The sequence below is a fragment of the Bos javanicus genome, chromosome 6 (genome assembly GCF_032452875.1).
Source record: "Bos javanicus breed banteng chromosome 6, ARS-OSU_banteng_1.0, whole genome shotgun sequence".
Lineage (NCBI taxonomy): Eukaryota > Metazoa > Chordata > Mammalia > Artiodactyla > Bovidae > Bos > Bos javanicus.
Window position 1 is genome coordinate 71949919 of NC_083873.1, and position 12034 is coordinate 71961952.

General features: G+C 41.9%; 1 protein-coding gene across 5 annotated transcripts in view; it reads left to right on the forward strand.

Moving 5' to 3' along the window:
- Positions 1-12034, forward strand: part of CRACD (capping protein inhibiting regulator of actin dynamics) — a 276923-nt gene that overhangs the window by 206670 nt on the left and 58219 nt on the right. The gene's annotated exons all lie outside the window — the stretch shown is intronic.

The window sequence follows — 12034 nt, forward strand, 5'->3', positions numbered from 1 at the left end:
ACAGCATCCCACAGTATTTTCTCATGATAAAATGGGGGAGTGGATTCTGTGAGGCTGAGGATAATTCTGTAGGTACCCCCCCAAATAACTAAGTAAATGAATAAAACATCCCAGTAGCCCCAGATGTGGAATTAATCTTCCAAGTGACAGCAGGGCTGTGGGATCACATTAGAGAATACTTAGCTGGTGGTCCTCATGCAGCCTCTTCTTACATACAGACCAGGAGCGTGATTGTTTCTCACTCCAAAGTCAGAAGCATCACAGAGGGCAGCCCAGTGCAATTTGTTTTCAGAGAGCTTCTTTCACTCAGGTTATTCGAAAAATATTTATTGAAATAATTCATCCTGAGAGCTGATGCTTTACTAGGCAAAATGTACATTTAAGGGACCTGGTGTTGTTCATACATGAAAGACTCTGTTTTAAACTTTGGATAATTCATCTGCTCTGTTTTCAGGGAGCTAGAAGTGCAGCTCAGCCAGGAAATATTTATTAAGTGCCTCATTCTTCCACCACCATTAGGTGCAGGGAAGCAGAGGGCCCTGCTCTCATGGAGCGTGCAGTCTGTTTGGAGAGGGAACAACAGCATGGATTTTTAGAATTAAAATGTAGTCAAGGCTCAGTGCATTATTTAGAGACACTAAATTTTGCCAAAAGCACCAGGTCCCTACCTTGACAGTTGTCTTTCAGAGTCTGCTAAAGCCTCCATTTCCACAAAGTCCTCTTGGATTGTGTTGGAGGGAGGAGGAGGAGGATTCCTCTTGGAACGTGTCTATTTGCCTTTTACCCCAAAGCCTGGCAGCATCCTGGAGTTAGTGTAATTATTAGGATGTAGGTTGGTTTCTCAGAAAAGGAAATGGCAACCCACTCCAGTGTTCTTGCCTGGAGAATCCTGTGGACAGAGGAGCCTGGTGGGCTGCCATAGTCGGACACGACTGAAGCGATTTAGCAGCAGTAGCAGCAGCAGGTTGGTTTCTAGCCCTCCTTGAAAAAAAGAGAATGCCTCATGTCATGGTTATTTGAACTCTAATTTTAAATTGTGCATGTGTCTATTATTGCCTGTATAGCTGATATATTACAAACATTACTTGTTTATATGTTTGTCTAGAACTGTAGGCAACTGGAAAGAGGGTTAGCATTACTTTCTCGCTATCTGGAACACTGCCACATGGCAGTGAGATTAAATATGTTCTGGGATTGGGGTGAGATAGGATCAAGAAGCCTTATGTACATCTTCTGAATAAGTCTGAATTACTCTGAAAAATACCTAAAATTAAATTTTTTTTCTCATTAAATATATCCTTACATTCCCTTTTCCTCTTTATTTTCTTCTTTCTCCCATTTTGCACCCTATTTCCCACTCTTCTCCTTTCTCTTCCTCATCTCTTTTCTTTTTTTAGTAGCAACTAAGAAATGGTACTTAAAGGTCATAACATATCCATTCATCAGTTCAATGAATTTCTTAATACTATCACTATAATTCCTAATTTTTTTTGAATACTTACTATATGCTCACATTCTGCTAAATGATTTATATGCAGTATTTAACTCTTATAAATCAGTAAGCTTTGTATTATTGTTATTCATGGTTTATAGACAAGAGAACAGAAACTTAGGAGACTGGGAAACTTGCCCAGAGTCTTATTTCTAGTAAGTAAGTGAATTGAGACTCAAACTCAGGATCTTATTTCAGAGCTCATCTGCCTCCTGTAGAGGGAGTGTTCAGTCAAGAAGCATCACCAAGACACACATTTGAAACGCAGCAAAAATGGTTGAGATCATGGTATTTGGAATTAGACAGACTTGGTTTGACTCTCAGCACTGCCACTTATTAGCCATGTAACACTGGAAAAATCATTTCACCTCTCTGAGCCTCAGTTTCCTCACCTATAAATGTGAAAAATAATAACTTATTGAGTGGTTGTGAGATATTACATGTAAAACTTCAAGCCTGGCACATAGCCAAAGTTTAACAAAGTTTACAAGAGTTGACTCATTGGAAAAGACTTTGATGCTGGGAGGGATTGGGGGCAGGAGGAGAAGGGGACGACAGAGGATGAGATGGCTGGATGGCATCACTGACTCAATGGACGTGAGTCTGAGTGAACTCCAGGAGTTGGTGATGGACAGGGAGGCCTGGCGTGCTATGATTCATGAGGTCTCAAAGAGTCGGACACGACTGAGCGACTGAACTGAACTGAACTGAACAAGTTTTATTCTTTATGGTAAAAAAAAAAAAAAAATACCATTTACTCCTCTGCTAGCAACTTCATTTTCTTACAATCATATTTTGAAATAGTCTTTTAAGGGTCCTCTGTAACCACTGGGAATTTAGCATTAAGAGTATCTAAAGATTCCTTGAATCCATTGATAACTGCACCTGTGTGATTCTAGGGGCTAGTGACAAGTTCTGAAATTTCCCACATGACTTGTGAAGGAGTCTAATACAGTACTTCTGTTCAGCAGTTCCAGAATGATCTCCTTCATTCTTTTGCCTAATATCCTAGTGCTTCATCAATACTTTGGATATCAGTCTAGGAGAGGAATCCTGGGAAGAGTGATGGAGAGGAGCAGGATATTCCTCAGTGGTCCGTCTTCTGATCAGAGTGCCTCCCTGACTAGATGGCTGGACATCAGGCTCAGAGGCAAGAGACCTGATTTCTTCACTCACTTGGCATCTGACCTTATTCAGCTAACTTCCCAAGTAGTGACTTAATTGTCACTCCCAGCTCCTTGAAATTGTTCTGAGAAAGGAATTTGAAAAATAAAGTGATGTGATTCAGCAAAAATGAATCTTGTGCTAGCTGATTGGATTTCCTGCATGAAATTTTATATTGAGAGTAAAGAAGGTACAAAAGGTGAAACGTAATACCTTTTTAAAAGTTGTTTCCCAAATTAGGAGTTTTTAAGTTATGCTCCAAAACCAAGCTCAGCAGCCACAAAGGTGCAAGTTTAATGAAACTTTCTTTCTTTTTTAATTCAGCAGTGGAAGATTTTATAGAATGACCAAAGCCAAAGTAGAGTGTAGTATGAACATCAGCTTTGGCTTTGGCAGTGTCAGGGAGCTTATTTAATTGCTTTAGCAGCTGTTAGCTTGTTTTTGAATGTATTACTTTCTCTCATTTAGCCAGCATGCCTACCACATATGCAATGGCTTGTGTTGATAAACAGTTGTTGACTCTTGCATTGAAATGCATGCCTGGTTTACTGGAAAGTGTGTTAATTTTTTTATTAGCATTTCTCAAGTATTTTTGACTTGATCTGGAGCAAGAAATACATCTTATATCAGAACATATGTGTGCACAAAGTTGTGTATACCCACAGACATAAACACACATATATAAGCTAGAGATAAGAGTTTTCTGAAATCATACTCATCCTGTTTTGTATTTTATTCCACTCTCTTCTCTTTTCTACTTAGTTTTAAAGGACTCTGAATTCTACTAAACTGAATGTGGGGTCTACTACTAAGTGGGGTATCACTCACTATGTACAGGACACTGGCCTTAGGATTCCCTTCATCCCAACTTCCCTAGCATCACCAGCCCCTGAGGGAAGACGTTGTATCTTCTTTTCAGCTGACCCATGGTACACACATACCGCCATCACCACTGTCAGTAAAACCTTTGGACCATCAAGTAGGGTAGTGTTAGTCGCTCAGTCATATCTGACCCTTTGCAACCCCATGGACAGTAGCCCACCAGGTTCCTCTGTCCATGGCATTTTCCAGGCAAGAATACTTGAGTGGGTTGCCATTCCCTTCTCCAGGGTATCTTCCCAACCCAAGGATCAAACTTGGGTCTCCTGCATTGTAGGCAGATTCATTACCGTCTGAGCCACCAGGGAAGCCCAGTAGAGAGAGCCCCATGAACCGTTACCAGGATGCTTTCTTCTAACAAGTCCTCTACCTTTTTCTCATAGGAGACCAGAATCTTGAAAACGTCTTGAATTTTGAAAAAAAACTTATCCTCCTCCTAAATTTTGAGTTCCTATTAGCTGGTGTCAGGAACTCAAAAATTCCTGTGATATGCCAGTGCCAGCTCAGTGCTGCAGGACTGCAGTCAATATGGTTGATCAGTCAGTGTCCCAGATCTGCACTCATCACCATGGAAAAGGGACTCTTGCAGAGGTAGCAAGGACCTGTGCTAGACAGAATAACACTGCTTCTCCACAGATGGGCTGAGTTGGTAGACAGGACATAAAGTTGTAGTATTATTAAGTACAGTAAGAATCCAGATAGGGCATGCATTCTTTAATATACAGCTAAGAAAAGCAGACAGGCAAATGCAAGTCTAGCAGAATCTGAATATTGTTGTTCAGTTGCTCAGTTGTGTCCGAATTTTTGTGACCCCATGGACTGCAGCACGCCAGGTTTCCCTGTCCTTCACCATCTCCTGGAGTTTGCTCGAATTCATGTCCATTGAGTTGGTGATGCCATCCAACCTTCTCATTCTCTGTCGCCTCCTTCTGCTCTCAGTCTTTCCCAGCATCAGGGTCTTTTCCAATATACTGGGGTAAAATTGGTCAGCAACTAAAGCTGTCTCCATTTGTATCATTGGCCCATAAATCTGAGATTGTCTGGGACCCATCTGACTTTGTCCTTCAGAACTTAACAGGAACCCTGAGTGCCTAATATAATCCCTGAAATCTCAGAAGTGTGTCTGAAGGCTTTTTCCCTCCAGAAAAAGTTTTTCCCAGAGTTGAGGCTCACATTAGTCACTTTTCTTAGAAAACCTCACTGAGTCAGACCTAGGACGGCAGTGGGGTGATGGGGTTGGGGATTCAGGTTCTAGGATTGTGACACTGTTTCTTCTCCATCAGCATTGGCATTCCTAGGAATGGGAACCTGGATTTTGACACAAAGAAATGGAATGACTTGGCTCTCTTTTTGCCAACTTGCAGACTACGTTATTGCTTCTTCCAAAGCCTGAAGGTCCTTAATTTTGCAAAATAAGTATGATGGTAACAAAACCAGTGTAATTAGGAGACAAACCAGGAATGGAGAAAATATAATGAATATAATTAACAGATAACTTACGAAAAGAGAGGTTTTATGAGCCAGAATATATTCTAACTTCACCAACATTTTTTTAAAAAAAAGATTTATTTATTTGTTTTCAGCTGTGCTAGGTCTTCATTGCTACATGTGGGCTTTCTCTAGTTACGTGTGGGGGCTGCTCTTGGTTGTGGTGCATGGGCTTCTCATTGTGGTAGCTTTTGTTGCAGAGTGCAGGCTCTAGAGCGTGGGCTCAGCAGTCATGGCACATGGGCTTAGTTGCTCTGCAGCATGTAATGTCTTTCCAGACCAGGGATCAAACTGGTGTCCCTTGCATTGAAAGGCAGAGTCTTAACCACTGGACCACCAGGGAAGCCCCTGAAGTTCACTGACATTTTAAAGAAATGATTCTTAGAGTTTTAAAACAGGGAGGGACCCTCATATAGAGCTTAGGTGCTTCATTTTGCAGATGTGGAAACTGAGGTCCCAAGAAACTAGAAAATGGCAGCAGTGACCAAATAAACCCAGATCTTCAAGATTGGAGGGGTTGTTTCCCTGCATTTACATAACCTCTTGAGATGAAGAGCATCTCTCCTTATTATTGAGAAATAGTACACACACACAAAAATCACAGGTTTAGCCACTGTTAGACTTGGTGAAGGCAATGGCAACCCACTCCAGTACTCTTGCCTGGAATATCCTATGGACAGAGGAGCCTGGTGGGCTGCAGTCCATGGGGTCGCTAGGAGTCGGACACGACTGAGTGACTTCACTTTCACTTTTCACTTTCATGCATTGGAGAAGGAAATGGCAACCCACTCCAGTGTTCTTGCCTGGAGATTCCCAGGGACAGGGGAGCCTGGTGGGCTGCCGTCTCTGGGGTCGCACAGAGTCAGACACGAATGAAGCGACTTAGCAGCAGCAGCAGACTTGGTGGTGCTAAAACAAACAAACCAAAAAGCAGCAGTATTTGCCCAGAGGGCTGTGTTTAGGAAATAAAATCTGAGCCATAATGTTTTTGGTTCAGGAGTGACCTTTGTGTTCGCAGTAGAGCTCCTGTGACTCTCCTGGAAGGCTGTGGACAGTGAGTTATGTGGGAAACATTTGGATTTCTAAGGTGTTTGTAACCCCTGAACCTAGATTACCTTACAAAATGATGCCCAACCATAAAAGGACAAAGGACACCTTTGAGGTTTCTCTCCAACTTCCGCATCACGTGAACCCAGGGATTATTAGTCAAAGAGATAATACATCCCAGACACTGGAGGCAATTTAAATCACCTTCCCTTGGACTCTCAGGATTGGGCTGTCGCTTATTCTACCAGTATCTGGTGCACGAACTAATGGAAAGTTTCTATAAAACACAGTGGTTGTGTCTTTTTTGTCTCCCCAGAATAGGACATTGCTAGGGTGAATCTATTACCTGTCTGAGCTATTGTCCAAGGTTTAGTCTAGGTATGAGAAACCTGCTGGGAGGGCAGTGATTCTCAAAGGACCGCCTCATCCCCACAAAATGCTCTCCAGGGAGAACAGAGTAGAATCAAAAGAAATAAATGTGGTATTGGTGCAAAGGAAGGGATTCAGATCAAAGAAGAATAGCCTGACAGGACTGCCTGACACAATCTGGAGTACTGACACAGACTATATAATTCCATTTGAAAATCTTTTAAAACAGTATTTTTTTCTGTTTCCAGAAATGATATCACAGTAGTTCTACCCATAGATGCTTCCCTTGTGGCTCAGCTGGTAAAGAATCTGCCTGCAATGTGAGAGACATGGGTTCAATCCCTGGGTTGGAAAGATCCCCTGGAGAAGGGAAAGTCTATCCACTCCAGTATTCTGGCCTGGAGAATTCCATGGACTGTATAGTCCATGGGGTCACAAAGAGTCAGACATGACTGAGCAACTTTCACTTTCACTACCCATAGGTAGGCACAGAGGACCTGTTTCCATCATGCAAAGAACAGCACTTTATTCTTACCAGAACAGACATTCTGGAAAAAGATCTGCCTTCTTTGCCTGTGGTGCTTCTGTCAAAACTATCATTCATGCACTTAGAGATTGTCTTATCTTCTATTATGGTAGTTTGGGGCTTCTCTGGTGGTTCAGATGGTAAAGAATCCTCCTGCAATGTGGAAGACCTGAGTTCAGTCCTTGGGTTGGGAAGATCCCCTGGAGGAGGGCATGGCAACCCACTGTAGTATTCTTGCCTGAAGGATCCCCATGGACAGAAGAGCCTGGCGAGCTACAACCCACAACATCATTTTTAATCAAGGAACTTGAGAGGCCCTGGCTTGTGGAATTCATTGGTCTTGTCTGTGCTCCCCATCATCCTGTAGCAGCTGGCTTGATATCATACTGCAGTGGCTTTGAAGACTCAATTATATAGTGCTAGTGACATAGCCGGAGAAGGCGATGGCACCCCACTCCAGTACTCTTGCCTGGAAAATCCCATGGATGGAGGAGCCTGGTAGGCTGCAGTCCATGGGGTCGAGAAGAGTCGGACACGACTGAGCGACTTCACTTTCACTTTTCACTTTCATTCAAAGAAACACAACCAGCTGAGGTCCTTGCTGAGGGCAAAAGCAATGGGTAGTGGAAGAAGATAGCTATGATCAAACCAGTATTGTAAACCAATCATCAGTCAATTAAAAATAAATATTAAAAAAAAAGAAGATAGCTCTGAAGACCACATGACTGTTGCAGAAACAACCCATACTAGTTATGGGTACTTCTTCCTTATTTTGTTATGAATATGTTTCTCTGTATAGTAACAAAATATGTTTTCCTATCTCATTTCCTATCTCATTTCCTTGGAGAAGGAAATGGCAACCCACTCCAGTGTTCTTGCCTAGAGAATCCCAGGGATGGGGGAGCCTGGTAGGCTGCCGTCTATGGGGTCGCACAGAGTTGGACATGACTGAAGCGACTTAGCAGCAGTGACATAGTGTTACCTTGGGGGGCTGGGACAGTGTCTTCTAGGTTATGATATATGTTCTGTGTCAGTGTCCAATATGTAGTAATGTCTCTCTCATAGCCAGGCTTCATTGGTCCAGGAATCAATGGGTGGAAATGGAAATGGCTTCATTGTCTGTGATCCACTAGGAAAATTTATCTTCCTGTTCCCTTGACCTCAAGTTCTGTTTGTCTAGAGTTCTTAGTTACAGTAGGAGGATTACTTCCATCAGTAGACACAGCAGTGATTCCAGGAGACTACATAGTGAGTTGTTGAGATTCACATGGTCCCTGTGGGTTCCTCCTGCTTCTCATTCAATGGGCAAGGAAGAGAGTTACTGTATGGGATGCAGTGATTGACTCTGATTATCAAGGGAAGATTGCTGCTACTGTATAATGGAAGCAAGGAAGAGTATGTCTGGACTCCTGGAAATCCCTTAGGGCATATTAGTATTCCCACATCCCGTGGGGTAATCAAAAACTACAACAGCCCAGTTTGGCACAGCTAATGGACCAGGTTCTAAAGGTGTGAATCAACTCACCAGGCAAAGAAACACAACCAGCTGAGGTCCTTGCTGAGGGCAAAAGCAATGGGTAGTGGAAGAAGATAGCTATGATCAAACCAGTATTGTAAACCAATCATCAGTCAATTAAAAATAAATATTAAAAAAAAGAAGATAGCTCTGAAGACCACATGACTGTTGCAGAAACAACCCATACTAGTTATGGGTACTTCTTCCTTATTTTGTTATGAATATGTTTCTCTGTATAGTAACAAAATATGTTTTCCTATCTCATCATCAAACATAAGATGTTTTAATAATAACTTTGTATCTCAGTGGGGCTTCCCTGTTGGCTAAGACAGTAAAGAGTCTGCCTGCAATGCAGGAGACCCAGGTTCGATCCCTGGGTCAGGAAGATCCCCTGGAGAAGGGAATGGCAACCCACCCCAGTGTTCTTGCCTGGAGAATTCCATAGACAGAGGAGCTTAGCGGGCTGCAGTCCATGGGGTTGTGAAGAGTTAGACACAACTGAGCAACTAACACTTTCACTTTTTACTTTATATCTCAGTATATAAGTTATAGGAGAAGTGTGAGCATTGCCCAAGGACTTTGAACTTCTTCTGCGGAATGGGTGTTTTCAGATGTACGTAGGATAGCTGTATCATGTCAGTGAAAGTATGACTTTGTTATTGGCTTTATTTGGAAATGAAGTGTGGTGTGAGTGTGCATGAGAGCCAAGTTGAGAGGGTGGAGTGTGATGATCATTTTGTTGCTGTGTCAACTTGGCTAGGGTATACTCCCCAGTTATTTAATGAAACATAAATGTTTAATTAAACTGTTGCTGTGAAGATATTTTGTATGTAATTAAAGTCTGTAATCAGTTGACTTTAAGCAAGGGAGATTATTCAGGATAATCTGGGTGGGCCTGATTCTATACATTGAAAGACCTTAAAAAGAGCTGAGGCTTCTCTGAGAAAAGAAATTCCACCTGTGAAGCAGCAGCAGACTCGAGCCTGCTCTTCCTAAGGAGTTGCCCTGTGGGTTCAAACTTGCTTAGCCAGCCTGCACCTGGCATAAGCCAATTTTTTGCAATAAATCTCTTAATGGATCTTACATGCACACACACACGTACACATACACACACTTATGCACGCCTGTGTAAAAACACCTCCTGCTGGTTCTGTTTCTCTGATTAAACCCTGACTGATACAGCCTGAGATGTCCCTAAAACTTTCTTTACTCACTAGTGCTGCCTGCTGGGCCCCAGGCAGATCCTACAGGTGTTGGGTGTTTAGATAGCATGTGTTGAATTGAAATGAATTTAAGGTGTTCAGCCCTTGGGTAGAGGTATCCTTTGAGGTAGTTTGCTACTGCACTAAATTGCAGAGCAAGGTAGCAGGCAGCTCCCCCACCAGTATTTCCCTCTCAGAGTTGGGTGTTGATTCACAGCACCCTCTGAAACTCAAGTGACAGAAATTGGCAGTGAAAAGAACCACCACCCACACGTCTTCTAGTATGTGGGAGAAATGTGGCCAAACACTGAGACTTCACATTAAAAATTATGTCTGCCTCTGTAACTGTTTCTCAGTATTATTTAGTTTCTCTTGTGAATTATTGTGAAATCTGTACAAGGAGGCTCTGAGAGTCCAATGGGAAAAACTGGGAAAATTAAAAATTGGTTTTGAGAAACAAAGGACCCAAGAAGCAGCCAAGAAATTACATTTTCTTTGGTTGGTCCTTGCATAGATCTAGTAAGTACAGTACAAACCTGTTTCAGTATGTTTTCCTTAGTATGTGCAGTGAGTTCTACTATCACATGACGTATGTGTTGCTAAAAATCAGTAAGGTATGCTGAATCACAAAGGGAGAACCAGGGACTCATTGGAAAATGGGAGAGCAGCACAACACAAAAAAATTATCTGTGCCGTATTTAAGAGGGTAGGCACTAATTAAAAAAAGGTATCACAGTTTTACACATGTTAAATGGTCATGAAATAAACCAGTACTGTAATGTGTATGGTATTCTACCTTGAAAAAGACCTAGAGTTTTCTTGTGGATTGGAGTATTGGAGGGCTGCCCCTTGTGAGTTGCTGTGAGGCTGTGGAAGGAAGACAGCGGCAACACCACATGTGCACGGGTTTATCTCAAAGCACAGGTGGCCATCTGGGGGAACTGGTAGACGTTTGAGGTGTATGTGGGTGGAGGTTTTGTGTGTTCCTACACACCTCATTTCAGCAGAGTGCAGTTTTCCAAGCGCTCACCTGCCACTGGTCATGGATGAGATAGCATGTATCAGTCACATTGGAGCAAATTTGCATTTTCAAAACAAGTGTGATTGTGAGACTGACTGTACTGCCTAAAGAGATCACCACCTCCTATCTGTACTTTCAAACTCCCAAAGGTTCTTTGTCAGTTTGGTGCAAAATTCATTTATTAACACTAAGATGAATATAAATGTTTTCCAGAAACACTGGATTTGATTGTAAAGTGCTGTCACATACACCCGTGGGGTTTTAACATGCCTCTATATAGGAAATGGCAACCCACTCCAGTATTCTTGCCTGGAGAATCCCATGGACAGAGGAGCCTGGTGGGCTACAGTCCACGGGGTCGCAAAGAGTCGGACACGACTGAGCGACTTCACTTTCTTTCACTTACACAGTCTGAAAACTTCTGATTTCCAAAGCACATCTGACTCTAATGGAACAGTTGATCTGTATATCGAGTGTCTGTTTTGTGTCAGGCATTGTGTTAGGACACGGTACACAGCAATTGCCTGAATCCTGTAATTTTACTAACTTAAGAGGAATCCTGCAGTGCTTCTCTTAATTCTGGAACATCAGAATACTTAAAAAGATCACTAGAGCTACACTCTAGTAAACTCCTGTTTACTGAGCAGTGTGCTCTGGAATTTAGGGGAGAAATTTAGAGTGTATGAATATAGGACCTAAAGAAACTACAAGACATTTGAAAGAGATAATGAAGACATTGTTTCCCAGAGTATTCAGAGGAGCGCTAGTCATGATGGATGTTCAGAAAGTCAAGTTTGGGCAGCACTGCATATTCGCTGCTCTTCTGGAGCACAATACTTGGTATCAGCATATTAAAAACCCTGAAAGGTCCCATAGTGAAGAAACAAGTTTAACTTTGTTTTGCATGGATTCTCAAGTGGACTGGTCTTTGAATAAGAACCTGGTACTGACCCACAGAGCACAGTCTGAGAAACTCCAGACTAAGACACGATGTTCTAAATGAACTAAGAGAGGAAATTCTGTTTCTCATTTGGAAGGGTGTTATATAAATCCAATGCAGAGAAATTGTATGCTTTTATTATTTTCGGTTTAGAAATGAAAATGTAAGAGTTGCATCCTCATGACAAGTGGAAAAATGAATCAGATTTGCTTGACTTGCCCAGTGGTTTTTAATTTTTAGAGTCTTCTGTATAAACTAGTAATTATACTGATGTAGCCATCAAATGGTATGTAATTATATCCATGAAATAATAGTGAGCACTTTTTTAAATGAAAAAAAAAATCCCCTTAAGTAATTATTAGATGATGAAAGTAAATTAATTCAATTCAG